The sequence below is a fragment of the Dicentrarchus labrax genome, unplaced genomic scaffold (assembly GCF_905237075.1).
Source record: "Dicentrarchus labrax unplaced genomic scaffold, dlabrax2021, whole genome shotgun sequence".
NCBI lineage: Eukaryota > Metazoa > Chordata > Actinopteri > Moronidae > Dicentrarchus > Dicentrarchus labrax.
This window is the reverse complement of record NW_026136701.1, coordinates 6,588,379-6,612,771: the sequence shown is the minus strand read 5'-3', so window position 1 is coordinate 6,612,771 and position 24,393 is coordinate 6,588,379. Positions and strand designations below refer to the sequence as shown.

General features: G+C 41.6%; 1 protein-coding gene across 5 annotated transcripts in view; it reads left to right on the top strand.

Moving 5' to 3' along the window:
- The first annotated feature begins 7,284 nt into the window (after positions 1 to 7,284).
- LOC127363499 (uncharacterized) overlaps positions 7,285 to 24,393 on the top strand; it is a 146,445-nt gene continuing 129,336 nt past the window's right edge. For 2 of the 5 annotated variants that reach the window (XM_051400009.1, XM_051400026.1), the window contains exon 1: positions 16,519 to 16,785. The gene's annotated coding sequence lies outside the window, so the exon portion shown is untranslated. Of the gene's footprint in view, positions 7,486 to 16,518; positions 16,786 to 16,872; positions 17,000 to 24,393 lie in introns of those variants that run through there. The other 3 variants (XM_051400017.1, XM_051400033.1, XM_051400044.1) reach the window with 3 other exon arrangements.

The window sequence follows — 24,393 nt, the reverse complement described above, 5'->3', positions numbered from 1 at the left end:
CCTGTTTTCTGCATTGTTTTTTACCGTTTGACGTTCGACTGGCACTGTTTTAATTACGACATCTTATTGCGCCCTCTTCTTGGAAATTTTAGATTCTGGTAATTTTGTTTATGCACAGATTAAACAAATGAGATACATTAAGCTTCAGAGGTAGAATAGCAGGTCATGGGCGATTTGGTCTCAACACACAACCCGCCCTCTACCCACCACATTCTCCCTGACAGGATTAAGTGGCTGAGGGGCTTGTTAAAAATTTAATAAAGGGGCACTTGGATAGCTGTCCTGGTAGAGCTGGCGTTCCATGAAGGCTGAGTCCTTGTTGCGGCGGGCCCGGGGTTGAATCTGACCTTTTGCCCTTTGCTGGGTGTCATCCCCTCTCTTTCCCCCCCTCCTCAGTCCATCTTTAGCTGTCCTATCTAATAAATGGAAAAAGCCCCTCAAATAAAAAAAAAAATCATTTATTGATTGAACCGCGCAATAGGCTCAGAAAGGCTAAATAACAGCAACTTAAGGGTGTGTGCGTAGCGTTTTTCTCTGGTAGAAAAGCTCTTGAAGGGCGCTGGGGAGCACTGGAATGAAGACTTGTGCGGTGAGAGAGGAAAAACCCTATATGGACACAAGCCCTGAGGCTACTGTTTCAAAATCAAAGAATACATTTATTAATAATCAGAGCACTCGCACAAGAACGTAGCACCAGCAAAGTGCTTAATAATTTTGGAATTTATGAACAATTCTCTGTGAAAGTCAGCTGGGGGAAGCGTGTAGAAACAACTGTTTATGGCTTGCAGCTCTCCCTCTGTCTCTCTCAGCGCAGTTCATGATTAAACTGAGCAATAGTCACAAGTTGGGCCAGTAGTTTTGTTATTTTTGCTATATGTAAAGCCTAAATGGAGGGGCCCGGGATGTATTTCAAATCAAATGTCTAATGCAAAACCAAGGAATAGGGAGGATGTGTCACCACTGCAAAAACAAAAACAAACAACAACAGAGGACTGTTAAATGCTGACAACCAGCCGTTTATTAGCATATAAGATATTGTTTATGTGCCACATAAATTGTAAGCAACAAAGAATGTCTTTTTACAATTACAAATAAATAGAAGATATGTATGTACATTAAGACCTGTATTTGCATTAAACATAAACCTTAATAAAAACTATACACAGCAACAGATCAAAGACTAAAAGAAAGGAGGAAATTACTTGTTAAGAGTAAAAAGAGAGTAAACAAAATATACATTTCTATCTTCAGAAAGCCTACTAGTTTCAGTACATTGCCTCATCCTATTTGTTTTTATTTTTAATTTGTATTTGTTTTCTGTGTTTTTCTCATGATGGTTTCTATTAGGTGTGTAACATCTAGGAGGATCTATTGGCAGAAAGGGAATATAATATTAATAGTAATATTTTCATTAGTTTATATACTGGAAATAAGAATCGTTGTGTTTTCGTTACATAAGAATGAACCGTTTTTATCGACAGAGGGAGTGGATCCTCTTCTATAAAGAACACCATGTTGAACCGCCATGTTTCTACATTCGCCAGACAAAGCAAACACTGGCTCTAGATAGGGCCTGTCATATTTTTTTGTGAGTTTTATGGGCACTGTAATTTCTCCTACACGCTTGGATGCAATGCATCACATACAAGGGGAGAGGCACTGCAAACACATTTACACACTGTGAACATTTCATATACAGATCCAATAGCTGCTCTCTTTTCAACACTGTCTGTGCCCCTGAGCACTCCTCTGCCATATTAGCAGTGCCATCATATGTCTGACCTTACAAGCCTGAAGTTTGAATATTTAATCTCAAGTGCGCATCAATAGCTAGTTTGGCTATCGGGCACCTCATACAATCCCACAAAGGACTTTCCAAGGCACCAAGTAATGGTCCACTGGGGTCCACATTTCTGAAACATGGAAATGAACTCTTTTCCCACTATATCCTGAGTGCCATCTATTATAACTAAATAACTGAACCAATGGTAAGGACCTGATTGTTGCTGCAATGCCTCTGACAATTGTGTTACCCAGCAAGGTTAGGTATTACTAACGACTAAAGCTACCTTTGGCATTCTTCCAGTTATTCAGACTCTTTGTGTAGATCACAGTCATTCTTTTTTTCATGTCTTATTGATGGTGTATGCTTTGACACACTCAAAACAAAGAACCTTTTTCAGTGTTGGAAGATACTGATGATCAGTTCGCCTGAAACCACAACATCTTGTTTGGAAGTTGCTTTACTTATACTAACAGATAAACTTTATTGGATTAACATCACTCAACAACAGCATCCTTGGAGTTCTTGGACTAAGCGGGAGAGGTACCTTCTAAATTTCTGGAATAATGCTGCAATCACGTGGATTCAGGCAGACGGTAGACGGCAGATGGACAGCACCTTCTGGATGGCATGGGACAAACAAAAGAATGGCAACCGGGCAAAACGAAACAAGAATGGAATAAAATATATTCAAAATAACGTAACATCTAGTTTTAAATTCCATCCTCCTTGGACGGCAAAAAATACTTATACTTTGGACAGTATTGCCGTCTACTGTTGTCAGTATTCTCTGCTGGCCTCACCTAATTTTACTGTCCTTTTACTGTTGTCCACTTACATGACACTGGGTTTCTACCGTCTGAATCCATGTGAATGCAGCATAAGTGTGAGGCCAGTAACAAACCCCCGGCACCCAAGACAAAACTCCTTAGACCCCCCCAGAGTCTAGGCTTGTGGCACCGTCCAACTCCCCGGGGGACCTTGGCTTTGTCAGACAGTGAAGCAGGTGAACAGGCATGCAACGCCAACAGTGGCGTGCTGGAGGCAGCAGCAAAGCTGGAGGGCCGGGGCGCCTTGCACTCCTATAGCCCCAGTCCCAAATAGCTAAAGGAGGCAGCAGACCTACCCTTGTGACACAGGAACATGCTAACCCCCATCGCATCTGTCTTTGCTGCCGGCAGCCCTAACCAGCTGCAAACTACGCCCTTCCTCTCCCAGAGTGAACACAGCACGCTCCCCAGACTTCTCCCCTTTTTTAGTCCCAGAGTTCCACAGGCTATGCAATCAGTCACACCTGATGTTCATTAGTTCATTACTTGTCGGTCCGATGATTGTTAAGTTCAGCAATTCACCTCACCAGTCACATCACAATAGCATTTGTTTAACTGCAGTATCATTTTAAGACCTCATCTGAAGCCCTGAAGGTCACGCTCCTTCCCCCTCAACCTGCCCTATGGCATCTTTATTCTTTCATTTTCTAGTTGGTGTAATAAATTAGTTGGCATTATTTTCCACAGTAGAAAGACTGGTGACTTCAGGTAGCTTGCAGGTTTTCATTTTAAATCAACATAGCTACTGGCTAGTTAGTTTACTATCAATCACATACACTCAAAACACTGGAAAACCTCCTGATGTTCCTTCTCTTTCTGGGTGGCGTCATGCATGATATCTACAGTACAAAACATGTGGGAAGAAATGATGTGTGTTACATATGCAGTGTGGTGTAGTCATCTGAAAGACAAAAGCTTCGCCCATGCTTGAGGCATGGACTGACAGCCCTGATAACTTACCGTTGTTGCACACTGATCGGCTCTCGCCTCCTCCGTGTCTGGCAGTTGATACTTTTCTTAATTTGCACATGACGTGAGCCTTCAAACCGCCTCACTTTCAGCCAATCAAAAGCAAGCATAACATGCCTAAAATGGTCATCTTGGAGATGTAGCCTTGCTTGAATATTGGTAGTTCTGTCTGTGCAAACCTATACACCCTGGCAGTAGGTTTATTTTTGAACTTTGGAGAGAACCAGGCTAGTTTTCCATTGCTTCAGTCTTTATGCAAAGCTAGGCTAATTACCTCCACAAGACAAGTCAATCTTCTCGTCTTGGAAAAAATGTCAAAACTTGTTTAACCTTTAAAACACGCTGTCACAGAAATTCACCCTCCTTATGGTCTTATTATTGTCACAATATTATTTGCAAATGCAGTGAGAGAAACGATCTCAGACGGGAGATAGAGTTTTGCAACTCTCCACACATTTGCAAATAATATTGCTACAATAATACCCCCATACATACCCCAACAACTAGATGCCCTTATGTGACTTCATAAGCTGATTTAAATGCAGAAAAATAAATACACATGCTGAAATACACGTATGCATTGAGGAAAACAGAGACAGAAAGCTTATAGTGGTTGCCATGATGCAACCAAAGGCACGACATGGTATGTTACGGCTAATGACAGCAACACAGCAAGAAGGAAAAGTAAAAGAAAATCAAAGTGGGAGATAAGTAAGACAAGCAATAAAGAAAAGATAAGTGACAGGACTGAAGAAAAAATAGGGGAGGCAGATGGTTTGATGAGACAGAAAGAGAGATAGACAGGAGAAGAAGAAAGAGAGAAGGAGGCAGAGAGGGTGATGATGTAAAATGGAATACCAGAAAACGTCTGGTGGGGCTGAAAAGATCAAAGAAATCACACTTCCAAAAGCCTAGATGTCAGAAAATGGAGACCAATTTATAGTGGATGGCAGGAAGCCTGGCTCCACCTGTAAATTACACTCTGTCAGCCAGAGCAGTGCCGAAACAATACCGGCCCCTGATGAAAGAGAAAGCGAACATGATGTGAAATGACTTTACATGGCGGAAAGACAAAGTTTCCTCTTTCACATTCCACCTTCAGTGGGGCAACTCTGTATTCGGCTCACGGAGTCCACTTTCATCATTGTATGAAATACACTAATGCAATAATTATTGTTAATATGATCGCAGGTATAGACAATTTATCATTGTTAGCCGCTCACCCACTGCCAACTCAATTCTCTCTGTGTGCCGGGTGGGGGAAAAATTAACCAGCATATAATTTGTTCAAACTTTATTTTCTCTCTGCTTGGATGGTTGGTGATTATCATCATTACTGTGATTATCACTCACTTGGCTCTTGTTGTGTTTGTTTTTCACGAGCACGTCCGTTCTTGCATGCTTGTCCCAAGTGATTGTACAGATGTATTCCAGCTTTTTTCTCCCTCATAACTCTTACGATATTTATGCATGTGTCTGTACTCTTTGTTGTCTTGGTATTCCAGTGTGGTCGTTTACCTCCAGGGACACGTTGATGCAGAATCTTTGAGAACGTAGAGTAGAAAGGGGAAACGCACAAAAGCCTTCTATCAGCTGGCAGCTTGACATTGAGCCTGTACTTCTTGAAGATGAAAGATGACACACACACACACACATATATTCAAATTACACATTTTCAGACGCTGGATACATTTCCAGACAGTTCACACATTAACAATGCAGTGAGACAATTCTACAAAATTCAGTTTGAAATTCTGAGGAACTGTTCATTTATTTATTGAGGATGAAAGAGTCTATCTAAAGGTATTCACTTTCCTTGTTTTCCTTTATAATGTATTTATCAGAGCCTCGTGCAGTACTCTCATATGGAAAAAGACGTTTTAGATGTTTTGATGATGTACATTTTAGATAACAAGGAAACGTCAAACAGACCAAACCACATTCTCCATCAGGAAGGCTGCATTGGCTGAGACTAATTTTACTTATTTATTCCAACCTCATATACTGTATAAGAGCACCTATGATGCTGATGTAAAAGTTAATAATTATGATTACATTGCCAGGGTTCATTGCCAGGGTTCATCTTATTAATTGCATAATAGTGTCATTCATTCATTCTCAATAGGTAAAGGTCCAGTGTGTAACATTTAGGAGGATGTATTGGCAGAAAGTGAATATATTATTCACAGATTCATAGATATGTTTTCATTAGTGTATAATCACTTGAAAATAAGAATTGTTTAGTTTTTGTTACCTTGGTGGTTGGCTGGTTAGAGCTACAGAAAGAGCAGGTCTTCTTCTATGGAGTCGCAGCCACTCCAGTTTCTCCTACACACTTGGAAGGCAAGCAGTATTCAGCTGGTTGCAATCTGCATGCTAGATGCCACTAAATCCTACACACTGGTCTTTTAAGGTCATCAGCTGAACTCTTCATCAGCCACTGCCACTACTATATGCCATAAGCTCCCTTTGTGCTACCAACAATAAGCTTTCCTGCTAAAATGGAGCACAAGGTAACTGGATGCCATCCAATCTTGTTTCTATACAATAATTAAAGTCTGACAACGCTGGCTGATATTAAAGCACAGAAGATTGGATTGTTCATGGTTTCACAATTGCCCCCTCCAAGGGATGAAGGAAGGCTCATGTGAATGTGGACGTTACTCACTGTCAAAATACGAGTCTGAAATGGTTTATGACATAGGTTCGGGACACAAAATTACAGTGATGTACCACTTTTTCCAACCTCCACAAGATAGCTGTTAAGGTGTCAGTATGCTTTAGGCTAGGTGCTTGTCAGATCATCGAACAGCATCTAAAAAAAAATGCTTGGCCTGGTGATTTGCAGTGTTGAGAAAGTATGCAGGGGTCTGAACTTTTTTTTTATTCTTTACACAGCTATATCTGTCTCTTGAGAAAAGACAGTGACAGTGTGCATGCTCTTATCCCCATTTATAATAGCAGACTTTTTAACCCACCCTTAAAGGGTTAGAGTTAGGGTCCAGTGTGGATGGTTGAAGATTACAACAAACTGAATACCCCTCGCCTCACCCTCCCTTTTCAAGCATGTAGGAGAAACTCTTGAAGCTTGTAAAAAAATGTGAAAGGCCGTGTCTAGAGCCAGTGTTTGGTTTGTCACTTCTGGGCTTCTGTAGAAACATGGCAGTTCAACATGGCCCGCAGAGGTAGATAAAAACGACTCATTCTAAGGGAACAAGAACACAAGAACAATTCAGACTTTTAGGTGCTTATACACTAATGAAAACATACCCACGAATACTATATTCCGTTTCTGCCAATAGATCCTCCTAAATGTTACACACTGGACCTTTAATCTAGCTGTCTAACAAAAGTCATAAAAAGGTTTTTTCAAAGTCTACATTACTTTAGTTGACTGACTGACTTGAATTCAATATGTAAGCGGGCTGTACAGGGAAGATTATTATTTATAACTACTCAAATGTATTGTTGCCCATTGCACCTTTAAATAAAGTGAAACAGGGTTAAAGCTGACTGTCTTCACTCCTCCAGCTCCACCAGGCCACAAAATCTGCAGCTGCATCTCCACAGGCTCGGGCTCATTTGACAGGGAACCTCTCCTGTTGTTTGGGCAGTGGTCCTGGAGGCCAGACTGTGAAGCCTTCCTCACCATGGGAGCTGCTTGTGAGTTGGCCAGGAGAATGGCAACAGAAACCACAGTCGCTGGCATGACTCCTGCTCAGCCACTGGCCTGGAGCTGCTGCAAGATGCAGAACAGGTGGCCTTCGAAGGAGCCCAGCAACAGAGAAGTGAAAGCAACGCCAGGATTTAGCAGATATTTGACAGCAGAGAATGAATCCAGGAGGAGTCTGTTCAATCTCTGAGAATGCCACTGCAGTGAATCCTGAGATGATAATGCACAAGGTCAGTAAAAAAAATATACATTTCTGAAATGTATGCAACTATCTGTGATCTTATTTATCAAGTGTAGCCTTGTGTAAAAGGAATGAAGCATCTGGCTTTTTTTCTTTACAACAACCTTGTCAAATCTACTGCTTTACATAACAGTAAAGTAAGTGAAAGATTATAGAGGAGACTCCTGGAGTAAAAAAAAGTGAGTTTTCTTTTAAAATGAGCTGGTCCTTGATTATATGTGTACTTAAGGCGCTAGTCTGAATATAAATTAAAATTGTTGTTGTCATTTGTCATGTTCACACTGGAGGTTTAAACACTGGATGACATCTTTAAATGTGCCTAGCAACAAGACTTGGGAACTCTTGATGCCAACAGTTGTTTCACTCTACAACACTCCATTAAATAAATCCTTAACTAGTTTGTTTCAGTAGAAAATTGAACAACCTTGAAACATACATCTGAAGTGATCATGAACCGACTGAATGTAAAATTGATCAGAGGGAATAATTAGAAATGAATAGAAACAGAAAAAAACATGAACTCAGCCAGCATGGTCTCTGATCAGTCCCGGAGCGAATGTGCCCTTTTTCTTATTCAATTTCGGTTCAGGCTGCACACAATAAATTGTTGCCAGACTGAAGTCATGAGATTAAGTTTAAAGAAGAATTTTGATGGATTAGATTCATTCCATGCATGATCGATGAAAGAGGGTATTTAACCTGCCATAAAATCAACTTACAAGGCGAGTTAAGAGCTCTCTGTGGCCCTTAAGGTGTTGGAAAATGTTACGCTTGCTGTAGCGGCTTAAATTAGGCTGATTTAGCCAGCGGCTGGGCTGTTTTACCTGGTTTTTTGTGCTCCGTTGGAGCTGCTGCTGATGTTTGCAACATCTTCTGCTTGTGGGCTTTCTTTGACTTTTTTGTGTGGTTATTTTGCATTTGAAGTCCAGCTGGTAGGCAGCTAGCATCTGGGTGCATGGACACATTTGCTCTCCAGCATGCACACTACAAATTAACATGCTCACTGACATTGCTAATATTCATCAAGTAATTATCAATGTAATTTGTTGACCAAGTAAGTGATTATTGTCCTGCTTTAACATTAATATAATGTCACTGCTGACTGATTCAGATAAGTGTGTGTTTGTGTGTTTTGTGTGCTTTTCTTTGATGAAGAATGTAATATTCTGTAGAGCAAACAAGTTACAGTCAATAGCTATTATTACAGCTAATGTATTATACACAAAGAAAAGTTTGGCTTTTTTGTGTCATTGTCATACATAGCATGACTTTTAAGGGTATCATTATAAAAGAAAGGTACTTTTGTGCAGTTTGTGGGTGTGAAGCAGAAGACCTGAAATTGCATCTGTGCTTCTTGCAGCTCAGACAAAAAAGGGGTCATTTAAGTTTTGTCTTAACAGATGTTCGCTATCACACTAAAATGATCCTGAGCAAGCACTCCTAGACTACTTATAAATATGCTGTGTACTTGAAGTTTATGGGGCCTTCAATGCTGGGTTGTGAGGTAGCATAAATCCCATTATGCTTGTTTAATTGACACACAGCTCATTTTCTCCAGCTCATACTGATATGTAATGGTATGCTTTTTTAAACGTAAGTGTTGTGTAGGAGTAGTGTAGGTAAGGCTGTACAAATACAATATAATACAGTACACCATACAAAATAACGAAGAGACATCTGGAATTAACTTTGGTACAGTCTGATAGGAGAGTACAGAATCAGTATTTGGGTATTTGGGTGATTTTAATCCCTGGATTACATGATAATTAAGTGAGGAGTAAATTATCCAACAGAATAATGAAACTCAAATAACAAAGTGAAACTGACTGAAGAACAACATACTAATGTGCATATCAAATACATTTTAATGTGATTCCGCTCTCATGAATCTATCATTTTCTATTTAGAAGATAAATGTTGGATCCGAATATTCCTCAGATGACCCTGAACACTGACTGCACTTGGCATCCGTTAAATATCTCAGATGCTGTTAAAAAGGGTGCCAAACTTGACTAAACACTGTAATTATTAGCAATCCAGAAAGAAAAGCTCTATTTTTATTTTCTGACATGATGATACAACGTACAAGATGATAGGGTTAGGGTTTAATGGCATTTTATCAAAACTGAAAATAGTGCTGAACCTGTTTATTGAATCAGAATCTCTTCAAATCTCCAAACAAATCCATTTCAGATTTACATTGAATGAGTAACAAAAGCTTAAATAATTCAAAAGCAAAGATTCCGTTGATTCATTGATTCTCTAATCACCTTGTGGTTACACTTTAGTTGCAGCTGGTGTTCACAATCCGCAGACACAATCTAAAAATGAGATGAGCCACACACACACAGCATAAAATGTTGAAATAACAGGTACAGCCTACCTTTTTTGCACACCTTATTTTTCATACTTGGTCCCAATGCAAGATGTCCAGCAGCAGAGTTCATAAATTGATGAGCTCAGTTGATGTTACGTGATCAGCTGATTGTTTCACTAGAGACTCCTTACTCTGTTTTCTTGCTGAACTGCAAAAACGCACAGCCCGATCCTGGTTTGAGTGTGGTGTTACAGAGTAGGGCAGGTGTCAATAACCCTTACTGTCAAAAGAGTAATTTCTGGCCAAAAAAGAAAGTAAAAAATCTGTCTGGAGGCACAAAACCTATTTGAACTTAATGATACTAATTTTTTTGCTGGAGTTCAAGCATAAGCCAGCAGCATCGGTGAAAGCAAACATATCTGTCCATATACATAAATGTTTTCCCCCAAGACTTTTCTTTCTATGGCTATCCTAGCTATTGAGACTGAAGACTAATAACAGCTGCTATTGAGGCTTGGCAAAACATGAAAAGGCACTGGGTCAGGATGTAACGTATAATGCACCATTCAGTTGAGGAAATGTTGAAGCATTTTCTTATTCTGTCTGTAATTGCTTCACATTTTTACAACTGGATGATGTAAGAATCACTTTAGGCCTACAAAATGATAAAAGAAAGTGTTTTTCATTTCCATATAATTTTTTGTCAAAGCCACAAGGAGCCCCTAGAGACGGGTTAAAGAGCCACAAATTGAAACATCCAAGATGTTTTTTGTGCCTAAACCTACACAAACCTTAACCACAGTTGTGTAATATCAGACAACAGTTGTTGACTCTCAACTAATAAGCTGTTAAAATAGTACTTCTATCTCTAACAAACATTCTTTAGCTGAAACAGACACCAGGCTGCAAAGGACACGTATCATTTATCACCAGACTCTGCAGTTTCCTGGGAACAGTGTGTAACATTTAGGAGGATCTATTGGTAGAAATGGAATATAATATTCATAGGTATGTTTTCATTGGTATATAATCACTTAAATATAGGAATCACTGTGTTTTTGTTACCTTATAATGAGCAGTTTTTAATCTACAGTTGCTGCAGGTCGCCTTACCTGCTGACAAGTTCATGACCAGACACGGCTCCATGTCTTCTCGATGTTTAAATAGGCAATTACTTGCTAACAAGTTAGCCACAACGACTAAATGAAGTGATAATATGTTTCTGATGTGTTTTCAGCTTGTTGTGCTGGCACTAAAAATCAATTAACGCAGATTTAAGCTCAGAAGCTAACACAAGCTTTACTGAATCTCTCATCTGCTCTTTCTGAAGAGAAATTTACAAAGGTACTATAGGAAGCCCTATAATACCAATAGTAAGTGTTGCTGTAAAACATTTTATGTCAGCTCTAATTAATACAATTTCTATTCATATTCTATGCATAAAAACAGTCAAATATTTTCAGGTATGTGAATGTTTGCCATCATGCAGAACAATACACTTGCCAACTGGCCTCAGCAATCCTACTATATGCAAATGTGACCAGCTGGACTGCTAAAACCTGCTATATCAGGCACACTAATGCTATTCTATGAATATTTTCCAATGGGCCTGTGTGAAGGACGATGTCCAGATTTGGCGTAGCAGAGCAGCTTCTTCACCTACACCTCCCTTCTCCCCTTCTTCAATCCGCATATTTCTCTTTTTCACTGATAGTCAACAGCCGTTCAAAGGCTGATATCATTTGCTAAAAGAATCTTTGCCAGTTGGATGAGTGACAGAGAAAAAGGAGGCAGAAAGAAAAAGCTAAAATAACAATGCATCCATATATGGTAATTTGCATTCACACAATCACTCATGCACCCTCTCTGGCACAAAGCCCTTGTCACATTCATACCTGGACTCTCGCCACCGACAGACACACAAATATACAATCCACTCGGTGCTGTCTGGCTGTGGTATTATTGTGAGGGCAGCACTTCAAATGGTAAATGCCAAACAAAAATGGAAATTAAAGGAAAGGAGGCAAAAGGAAAGGGAAGGAGAGAGAAGAAGACATGAGTGAGGAAGGGGGAAGAAAACGAGGAGATGACAGTGCCTGAGGGAACAAACATCACCTCCTGTCTGGCTCTTTGACAGCAAGGAGCAGACAGGTGGAGAAGGGAGGAGGACAAGTGCAGCAGTGTGTGTGTGTGTGTGTGTGTGTGTGTGTGTGTGTGTGTGTGCATGTGTTTGCACAGAGGTGCGGCATCTTTCCAGCCAAGAGAAGGGCATCTGTCCGTCACCGCTCGATTCGGACTATAGCGTGCGGCAGCTGTCCGTGTCTGTCTGAGTGCCGTGCTATTAAACGCTATACCTGGCCAGTGTCTCACCATAGATCTGCAATACCATCATGCATCTGTCCAGCCGTCTGTTATCCTCATGCTATCTGTCACTCTGCCTGTCTGTCCTTGTGTCTGTCTATCTATGAAGCAAAGCTGCATGTTTCTATTGCAGTGAGCACTCTTTCTGTCTGTTTGCCCACCTGCTTGCCTATCTGATGCTTCCATAGCTGTGCTGCCTTGCTGTCACTCTACATACCATCACTGGCTTTCTGTATATGCTGTGCATATGCCAGCACGGTCTGTCTCTCTGTTCCCCGTGGATCTCATACACTGATAGATGACTGGAAGATATACTGGGACCAAAGCTCTGCAGTTGCTGCAGGGGGTGCCCCCTCCTCCCTGCTTCCCGGCACATGACAGTGGCCTTTAAAACACACACAGGCTGTCAGTCTGCATACATATACACTACACATACACACTCGCTGGCATAACTGAGTGTCTGGAAGCAGTTGTGGGATTGGGAGGGCAGTGGATCAATGAAGTACGCATGTGTGTGAATATGAATGTATATGTGGAAAGGTTTGTATAATTTTCATGCTTGTTTTAACTCCCTTTGGGGTTAAAGAGTAGCTTAGCATCAAGATTGACACAGAAAACATAGCAATTGACATAGTACATCACACCAGCTTCCTCTAAGGAGGTTTTCTGAGTTAAAACAACTCCCTAAATAATTATCTCTGATACTGTCATTTAAGTATGTATCAGTTTAGTTACTCTAACACTGATTACCGTGCCATAGGAATGACTTATCCCCACTCCCGGTCCATGAAAGCTTTTACATTTCCTGTGGTTGACTGCTTTGGCACACAGGTAGTGATGAATTCTGAGTGTTAGTTTTTGATGAACATAAAAGGGGCCTATTATTACACATGTTCAGAAATAGCCTTCATGGCTATAGAGAGGAAGAAAAGAAAAGAAAGCCCTATAAAAAAAAAACCCATAAGGTACTCAGCAGAGTACATAGGCTGACCATGTATTCAAACCCTCAAACTGTGACCCTTAAGTGTATCGGATGTTCATGCAGCGGCCATGCTTGCTCTCATGCACACACCATAAGTGTTTCAATCACCATCAACCATTCATCAACCTTCCCACAACGGAAGTGAACGGTAACGGATGTTGACAATGAGGCGGATTGTTGCTGGCGGACTATTTCATAGAAGAAGACAGCTCTTGCCCCTGTGATAAGTAAGTGAAACGTTGTTCTCTAGCTAACTATGATCCGTTGTATGTCACTTCCGTTGTAGTTCACTTCCGTTGTGGCTTTTGTATTCGTGTTCTGGCCTTTGTATTTGGCCTCACACCTCTGGGCCACCGTAGTCCGATGACTCATTGGCTAGCAACAGCCCTGACATTTAAAAGCCGGACGAATGGCCACCCTAATCCACAGACCGCACTGTTGACCATTTTTGTAGGAACTATTTCTTCAGTAGTAAAGTAAAGTAGTTCCAACAAGACAAAGAGCCTACAACTCTGTTAGCAACTCTATGTGTACTAGCTCTACTTAGAGCTAAATGCCAATATGCGAACATGCTGATGTTTAGAAGGTGTAATATTTACCATTGTGACCATCTTAGTTTAGCCTACTAGTACAGCTGGGATTGATGGGAGAGTCATTCATTTTGTTGGTATTTGGTTATAACCCAAAGTATCGGGCAAATTAAAATGTTGACCTGATAATGGTGCTAGAGGAAAAGTAATTGGCTCACCAAAGACATAAGGATTCATCCTCTGGGGAGTATCGGTAGCACATTTCATGGCAATCCATCCAACAGTTGTTGAGATATTTCAGTCTGGACCAAAAGGGTGGACCAATGGACCGGCACTGCCATCAGTAGAGCCAAGCTGCTAGCGTGGCTATTAAAAACTGTTCACTGGTCCGTGGATTATCCAAAGCATGTTGTACTGTTATAGTGTCACATCTTTTAAATGTCATTTTTTATGGCTGTGAGCACTGTAAACTAAATTCCATTCATGCCCACTGTATTGGAGTGGTAGTGGAAATCACAGACTCAAATCCTGCGGGGAAAAAAAGAAAAAAGAATTATCTGCATGGCTAGATACCACAAGGGGTCAGTGAGAATTCATTTTTTTTCCTTTTTGTAATTTGGGTGAACTGACCCTTTTAAGACTTGATTTACTAGATCATAAACAGTACAGCAAAGAAAGAATTGGCCACACATGCTGAGTTTGAACCACAATAAATCCTCTAGCCTGTTGTGGCACAAGTTGTCTCTTTACACAGTGCCTAAAAGCGTATTTTCTGGTGCTGTGTACAGTACATCCAGCCTGGTTGTGCTTCCTGGCCAACTGACTTTGCTTGCCAAACACATGTATGGCAAAACTGACTCTCCCTGGCCAGGGGAAGAGAACACGCAGCATTCAAAGCCCCACGGAAAGTACCACACAAAAACACACACAGATGTATACATTTAATTTAATAATGTACACGTCGGCTCGATGGTTCAATAATAAAGAGAGCAAAACAGGCAAGTACACACTGCCCTCTTTTTTTTTCTCTCTTCCTTCCTCCCTCTCTCTCTTCCTCTCTCTCTGTCATACACACATACAGAGTCTCTCCCTGGTGGATAAATCAGTCCTTTCATGCTCTGTCGTCTGCCTGGCCCTGTTCTACTGTGTTTCTATAATGGAGAAGGAGCATTCCCTCTCTTTTACTATTCCAGTGGTTAAACATACGCGCACTGCCCCCCCCACACACACCAGAAGTCATTCTTCAAAGGACTTCTGGTGGAGTCGATCTACAAGTACATTGTAGACTGAAGATAGGGGACTTACAGCATGTGTAATGACTGAGGAGGACTGAGCAGCCTAATGAAATTGTGTGTGTGTGTGTGTGTGTGTGTGTGTGTGTGTGTGTGTGTATGTACGCGCATGTGTGTGAAGATGGTGAGGTACTGTATAATTTGCTCTTAAGTGATAAGGATAGAGGTAATAGCTTTTTGAAATAGGACCACGACGATGATGAAGATGGTGTGATGAGTATAATAATGTTATCATTGCCCGGTAATCAGGTGATGGCTTAGTGCTGATAATGATGGTGTTAATGATAATAATGGTGCCCCTGTTGAAAAAGATCTGCATTTTTTTTTAATGCAGTAACTAGGCCAAAACAGAGGTGTGATTTTTGTCCATAGACTCCTATATGTTAAAGATACCACGTGGAATTTTTTTAATATTTAAAATCATACATTGTTTACATGTATCTGCATGCTTCGGCGTCCTTGTGCATGTGTGCATTATACAAACCAAACAGGGACCCAGTCATGAAAACCCCACAGGGTACCTTTAAATATTGTCGGTAATCGGATAAAACAAGCTCAAAGAGTTTAAAAGTTCCAGGAACCATAAGAAGAGGTCACTATACGATAGCTAATAATGGCATATACAACAAGTCACAGGCAGAATTCTACTGGACAAAAAAAAAAAAAAAATCAGCCATTGCTATTTAATTTTTAATAAATGATTTACTAATACTTTATAACTCATTTATAAACCATTAACACATCTGGCCAGATATATGATAAGAGGCCAGTATATGATAACTATGATAAATGTCACCACAGGAACACTCATATTACAGAACATTTGGTACAAATTTTTGATGAGACCTGATTTATGAAAGGTTTATAAATAATGTGAATAAATCATTCAATACTTCTCTATGTGAGATGATAAGGAAATGAAAATGTTAATATTTGATAATAAATACTTACTACTTGTAAGCCTGGAACGCTTACTAGTTTATTTCTTGTCTTAGTAATCTCCAATGACTCATCTATAAAGCATTACTAAATGATTAGTAACCATTAATTAAAGCGTTAGTTGCAACTTATAAACCTTTCATACAGAGTTCCTTATTAGAAAGTGTTACCTTTTTAAAACGCCTTGTAGAAATGTTCCTGCAGCAGCTTACAGGGGTATTTCCATTTCTGAACAACCTGGCAACCCAAAGCTTGTTAATGTCTTATAACTGATATATACAGCATTAATATATTATCAATTAACCGTTAATTAGGGCATTATATAACTCATCTAGTAAGGGTTCCCTATTGGAAAGTGGTGCTGAACTTTTTTCTAACATAAAGACACTGGCGTCCCAATGTAAGCTCCTATTGAATTATTATAGATTACAGAGATACCTACACAGTACCCAGAATGCCTTACCACATGAATAGTATGCTCATCAGAACGCGTATTGATTTTTGGATGACATGATGATGGTGACGATGACGATGATGATGGTGGTGGTGGTTGAGGGGGAGGAGGTGATTATGAGTGATGATGGACATAATACCAATAATAATCACTTCCGAGAGAGAGCGGGGATGAAGAGATCAAGAGAGGAAAAAGAGACAAAACGGAGAAATTAGAGCCAGTGGAAACGTGCTGAGGGATTTTCAAGAGTCACGTTATTATTCAGGAGGGAGAGAAAGGGGAGAGAGAGGGGGAGAGAGAGGCGCGATAACAGCGTTTGTCCTTCTTGGACTCAGTTTTGTGACCGGCTGACGGGCAGAACGGGCGACGGACGCAGAAACTTGAGACCGTCACACAGAGATCCGACATCCAGAGGTAAATTCCGACTCAATCTGACTGAAAGCAGATAATCCTGTCACTGAGAGCGTGTATGATTTATTTTATTCTTTGCTCGGCGGTCAGGCTCACTGAAGATCAGACCTAGTTTCCCCTCGCTTGGTGTTTGGGAATTGCGTTTCTCTCTGCCTTCCTGCTCTTTGGCACCGCTGCTTGGCATTCATCAGAGATCACATATTTATTTGAAATTACGGTACGTGGCACTTCTAATACTTCAATGTCAATTTGCGGTTTCCTTGGATTGTTTGAGTGAAATAGATACATGTGGTTTATTCTCACCGGCGGCGGACCGACTCCGTGCGTATATGTGCGAGATCCCGAAGGGGGTTTGCAGGATTTCTGTGGTTCTAAAAGTGTATCCATTAAAGCTTCATGTAGAATTAGCCGTGAGTTATAGTTATTAGAAATATTACAGCGGGGCCAGTTTGATAGGAGACGACGTTGGACATACTAGAGTCCTAATTGGGAGCTTGGTCAAAGAGATTGAGGACCTGTCCGCTGGCGCACACTGGTGTGCGCTTTTATGTGGGGGAATTTCAGCGCCATAATAACTGTTGTATACATTGATTGATTCCGGTATTGATCCATTTATCGATTCCTCCAGATTTGTAGTCCATGATTTCTTCCGAGCACAAGGTGAGGAGAAGGGGCTGTCACTTTTGAACCGGCGCAATATTGTTACGCGTGTGAGCCGATTCCTAACAGACAGGCGTGCGTGTGCGCACTCCTGACTGTCTGCACGCAGCCGTTACCGGAGGACGGCGGGGAGCAGCGACTGACAGACTGTCACATACCGAGCACCGACACCCCGGGGCAAATATTTTACCTGCTAGTCGTCCGTATGCGCAATTTCTCCTCGGTTCAGCGCGTCTCTAATGAGGTTGATCGGCTCCGAGTCGCTTCAAAAACCCGGCTTAATTGCGTCCATTTATTACGCGACCCTATAAGTCGGTGATAATAAGTATTTGGCTCCACATCCAGGGGGTGTCGGTGATGAGCTCGTGCAAAATGCTCCTTTTTTTTTTTTTACGCTGTGCACAAATGTAATAGGCCTAATGTTTGTGTTTGTGTGAAAGCATGCATTGCCCTTCTGGGAAATACATTTGCTTAGATTTATGACCTGCCTTCCCAGGTTATATCGATTATTGTAGCCCGCTGTGTACTATATTTTTGTAAGAGCAAGAAAAGTGGGTCTGCCATATCTATATATAATTTCTTGATGTTGTAGAGAGCGCAGCCAGGTTTTGATACAGTCATCTTTGCAGCTGGGTCAGTTCTCAAGTGTAAAATCTGTGCTCTTATAGCCCCTTGTTGAACATTTACATAAAATCTAGTGTGATACATGAATGGTTGCCACACACACACACACACACACACACACACAAACACACACACACGATGGGCCTTAAGCGACTGTAATGGCTCTGATCAGTGTAAGACATGTTTATGTATGTGGAAAGCTCATGTATTATACATCACTGTGGCACCAAGTTTATGGGTACAATCAGTTTGATAGTGTGTGAACGCCACGACTCCATACTTGTTTACGTGTGTCTGTGATGATATGTGTGTGTGTTTGGGGACATTTATCACTTGCGGTATCTTTGATTACATGAGCACTTTACTGCAATTTCCTCCGGACCAGCCGTGGCATCACAAGGTTTTGTTTTTTGGAGGGGTGGGGGGGTGGGGGTAGGACGAGAGAGACTAGCGATTGGGCACACACTCTCTCCTCTTCTAAGGTGGTTAAGAGAGAGAGAGTGTGTGTGTCAGCATTCGTTAGTAATTGTTTACACTAGATAGCTCTTGCATTTACCCAGATGGGGACCGACGAGCGACGGGGATGTGAAGGAGGGCAGGGGGAGAAGAGGGAGAGGGGAGGTTAGGAGACATCAAGGGAGGAGGGGAGGGGTAGTTCAATGGAGAAAAATGGAGTAGATGAAAGGTGGACAGAGGTAGGGGTGGGGCAGAACATGAGGTGAGATAAGAAGAAAGGCTGGGAAATTAGAGGAGAGTAGGAGGAAGTGGAAAGGGAGGGGGGGTGGAAGCAGACAGGTCGCACTGAGTCGGTGACTTATGCTGGCGATAAAACCGCCTGAAGAATAGGAGCTGGAAAGAGAGGTGGTGTGCTTGTGACAAGCAAGGGACACACCAAATCCCATTAGCGGACATTACTGTGTATTATGGGCAACAGTAGAGGAAGGAGTTCGGGATAGATGGTGGGATACTGAGAGAGAAGGGAGGATGGAGCAACACCTGCAGACACAGAAAAACCCCACCAAGGACATATATAAAAGATGTTTGTGTGTTTAAGAAAGAAACTAGAGACTTCGAGGACGCGCTGGGGAACGGAATTTGAATTCACGTCTTGAATGAAGATTTTCTTTAACCATTTTCCCCAGCCAATCTTACATAACCGCGTTGCCGCTCCTGCCTGGAGTCCCTTGTAAAGTTTTGCCAAGAAGACAGATTACTTACTAATTATGTTCAAGAGACTCCACTGGCTGTCTTTCTTTGAAGACTCAATCAAAGTCCATCAATGACATGCCTCCAAACATGCTAGAGATGCTGCTAAACATGCTGATCACCCTTCTATGGGGGGAGAAATAATGGCTTCACATGCAGCCCCACCCTATAGGGAACATGGTAAATGATCAGTGAGCTCTTTGATTCCCTCCTAATGAGAATGGGAGAACCCCCAAGATGTGCACCCATGGGGGCTTTTCTCTTCCGCCGGAGTGTGTGGCAGTCGACGGACGTGTACCATTCATTAGCTGACAATTCAGTGAAATGAATCAGACAACATGGCCTCCCAGGGATCCTCGCACAGAACAAGGAAATAAATGCTTAGTGCTCAAGACGTGAACATTCCCTAGGGCCCTCGCGCACAGAGATAATGTAATGGCAGAATTCCCTTTCCGATTGTTTGAAACGGGAAAGGAAACAAGGAGCTTCCAGGATCTAACGTTGCCTCAGATCCTGTAGTTACTCCCCTCTTCTTGCTTTTCAGGCACGGGGAAAATGGAATGAGCTGTATAAAAAAACCTTCAGCAGATTACTTTTCTTCTGGTGTCAGTCTTTTGAAGGGGGAGTGAAAAGCCCGCAACTCTTCAGCGACTTTGCACGGAACTCTATCTCAGCTATATCATCTCCAATTACCTACTCAAGGCAAGTGACTGACGAGGAATTCTTCATCCATACTGCCTTTAAACTCCAGAGAGATTTGAAGGATGACGCACTATACCTTCCCTCTGTGCCCTTTGATGGTGATCATGCATCAAAGGAGGTGAAGACACATGATTGCTGATGGGGACTTTTTAAGATGGGAAATTTCGGGTTTCACAACAAGCATCTCCCAGGAAAAGTGTGGGATTTAGCTTGAGCATCCTTCACGCTTTTACCCATTGTTCCTCCAATGCAGTGCAGCGTCCCCAGCCTCTACCGATGCAGTGCCACGTCCCCAGTGTCCCCCAGTCTGCGGTTAGAGCCCGGACACACTGACCCCAGCCTGGGCAGTGCTACGTCGAGACACAGAGCCATTCTCTCCCTGGTGGTGAGGGGAGGGAGGGGAGGGGAGGAGGGTGGTCATTTAGAGGAAATGGCTATGTCTAGCGGTGCAGTGTTTTTCCTCTGTAGAGGCCTGTGGGATGGTACTGCAGAGTCTGTCACGGTCTGATTGTTCTCAGACCAACGTCGCTGTTTACTCGCGTGCACGTGGTAATGCAGGCAGGTGGGGATGCATATATGCACGCACACACACACACACACACACACACACACACACACACACACACACACACACACACATACACACAGTTGTCTGCGACTTAGAAAAGTCATACATAATCATTGTCTTCAGCAGTCTGAAATTGTACATGCACACACTCAAGCACACGTTATTCTGATTTTCCTCAATTTTCTCCCTTAGACAAGAATTGAAAATATGGAGGCGCATTCTCTTTCTGCGGTCAGCAGGGGGTCTGTATAACAGTCGGAGTGGACTGAATTTCAGAGTGGTGTGTTAGATTGGTAGAGGCAACTCCCAACTCGGTGAATGGCTGTTTGGATGGGTGGGATGAAGCAGGACTATGGCGAAAAAAGTACGGCAGCTCGCTCCACTGGAGACATTATTACACAGAAAGACGAGAGGCTGCTCTAGGCTGAGTGTGTGTGTGTGTATTTTTTGTGTATTTACATTTATACCCTACTGTGTAGAAATGAGAGAGAAAGAAGGGCAAGAGAGTCAGACACTGACAGAACAAGAAAGCTTACATGACTGTTGGTTGTGTGTGTGTGAGTTGGTTGTAGACGTGCTGCCACTGGCTGCAGTAATGGAGTAGTGAGCTAAAATGAATCTTTTCTCTATATTTCTGATGAAAAGTTGAATTTGAGCCAGGAATCAAGTGCTGGATAACAATGCTCAGAATTTCCTTGTGTTTCTGTCAAACCTTATTGGAGAGATTTCAATGTTGGCACACGTCAGACGCACAAATATCAAGTGTATGTAAGTATTGGAGGGAGAAGATGATTAAATTCCTAGGGTGAATTAAAAGAAAACCAGCGGAAAATAATAAATATAAAAAGAAAACATAACAGGTGTTGGGCAGTAATGCATTAATTAGTTTCATGTAACAATGATGTGCTTACAGTTTTCCGTAACAGACACTATAATTTCAATGGCGGTAACTGGCAACATAACTAATAGTTGATAGTTTAAATATCGCAATTAAAGTTACTGATTTGGGAGTATTAATAACTAGATACATTTGTGTTGTCCCACAGCAACACTAAAATAAACGCCTATAGCTGACGGCTGTGTGCGTTAATAAGAATAGACATTAAACTAAGGTTAGCTATTGATGCTCAGTATATCTCATATCTGTGATTCTGGCCCCACATTAGAGGATAATATCAAACATGTTTATTATTTACTAACTTGAAATGGTCTCGTGTGAACAGAAAGCAATGGAATATTATATATCATCATATATATCACCAACCACATGCTAACAGTAAGACTTTAGGGGAAAACAAAGCACACACAAGTGCAAACAGCTGACGGCGATACTCTGCGCCTCCATGTTTGTTTTTTCAGTCACGTTTGATCACACAAGTTTCTGTGAGAGCCCAAGTCTCTGGAATTTGCACTTAAGACTGGATTTTTTTTGTGTGTGATTTGTATATTTTATGCACCAATGCACCAAGGCAAATTCCTTGTATGTGTAAAAACCTACCTGGCAATAAACCAAATTCTGATTCTGAAAATCCTCTAGTGTGCACCAGCCATGAGCAGCTATTGCTTCTTGTTGAACCACAATGTCTTACATTACATTATGTCAATGTACATTATGTATATGACACAGATACATTATTATCTCTGTCAAAGGTGCCTTTATAAAGTCAAAAGCATGCAATTACCTTTTCAATGAGTAATATGTAACTCGTAACGCTGCTTAAAATCCATTCATGTTTGTCTTTCAAAACAGCTTGTGATACACTCATTTAACTCTAAGCCTACACCAGACAGCACTCAAATACACAGTGGCTGACTTATTGGCTTTCTCTCCACTACATTAGGTTAGCAGATAAAATCCTCCAAATATAACTGAAGTTTAGCTCAAACCTTTTTTTGAAAAAAAGTCTTTGGTTAATTTTTGTATGGAGATCTGCCCAGGGAACGAGCTTGCTCGTAACATTCCTTTAAATCATGAGTCATGATGGCGGAGGTGTACCAGTGAAGAACAGATCAAAGAACAGGCATATCAGTCACACAGCCCAGCTTGCATTACTTGCATGTACGAGGATAATGAAGGTGGAATCCATGAGAGGGGGTCAAATCTCACTTAGCTGCAGTGAAATAGAGGAGGCTACAGTGAGGGCTTTAGCACATGGAATCTGGAATCATAATATTCAATGTTCAATTAGATTTTCTCTAGTCGACCTCATATTGAAGTGATTAGTTTTGGTGCAAATCTTTAAAAGAGTTTTCAATTTGACAGCTTCCATTGGATTTTCATTTACTCGTCCCTATTTCTCAATTCATGAGCACACGTGAAATTGAAAGCACTAACTGTAGCTACTTAAATAATTTCACCATGGTTTAACACAATTTAGGAAGACTTTAATAAGCTTTGCGACAAAAGGTGCCAATGACTGTAACCAACGTTTTGGAATTAAATTTATCATACTCTGAAAATGAACTATTTTTCTGAACAATTGCTTTTGAACAGAAAAATCTGCTTGCACAGAAGGTAGCTCATTTCTTTGTGTTATTTATCACTTTGGAGTTTTGGCTCATCTTTATCGCGGCTGCCAGTAATTCTGGGAGAACACTGTGTGTCCCCGAGGTAGGAGTGACTGTGTAGGTGGTTGCTTGGGCTGGTGGTAATGTGCATCTGCACGGGTGCACGTATCACATCAGCTGCAGACGTGTGTGTGTGTATGTGTGGCCATGTCAGAAAGAAACCTACAGTATAAGCTGCCACCCCTGACATAGGAGTCCTTTAGGAATTGACTAAATCCTATTGTAAATTTGCCTACTCCATGAAGATAATTGGCTTATTCCTGTGTTAAATAGCCGGTCCTACAGGACACTGACTGGGCTTAGCATGCTCCGTGTAGACAGTGTGTCTGTTCCTCTGCTTCTTAGGGACTGAGAGGAACATTACATACTGAATTACTGTATGACAATGATGGACTGATATCTGCAGTGCGTAACCCAGAGCTTCTGTGCAGGGACTGACATGCACGAGAGTCTGCAAGGGTGCAAGTTCAATTCCCACAAGATGCTCCTCTTATATGGCTCTTGCTGCTTGATGCATGAAAAGTAGTTACACAGACAGGCTGGTTTGGGAACAATCTGCACATCCAGTACTTCAGAGCTACATTTCCCATGACTCGTCAAGCTCTCAATTTCTGGTTCTCACACTCAAGTCTACACAGTTTCGGGCTTCTATTGAGCCTGGATGTGGAGAAAGTGTTGCTTAGCCTTACCTAAATCATTATCCACACATCAAACACCATCTGGGTTTCACTCCGTTACTTTGAAGATTCCTTCCTCATCAGTCCTGTGCCTAAAGGAAACACCGCAGATAAATGTGTGCGCGTGCACATGCAAACGAGCCTACATATGGCTCTTTTTATGCCTGTTTTAACCCCGTAGTTGCTCAGTAACCACACTAACAGTGGTTGCCTCTCTGTTTCTTGGCCTCTGGGCACACTGCTTAGTGATGAACCCAGCCCCAGCTGATCCAGCAGCTCAGAATGGGAAAAAAGCACCAAAATGCTCAAACCAGAAAATGAGAGATTCAGAGATGGATGAATTGTCAGCGGATGTGCAGCTGTTCGTGTCTGTGCGTGTCTGTGTGTGTGTGTGAGGGAAGCTAGAGAGCTAGCACGCATAATTCTGGGACATGACCGAAAACTGTCTAGTTAGAGTGCATCAGGAAATGGATGAAAGGGAGAATTCCCTGCACGTGGTGAGAGGAGAGAGATGGAGCTCAAAACGCTTCATTTGTGTGTGTGTCCTGATGGCTGCTAAGTTGAACAAAGACAGACAAGAGACAGTGACTACAATACCTTTTTAAA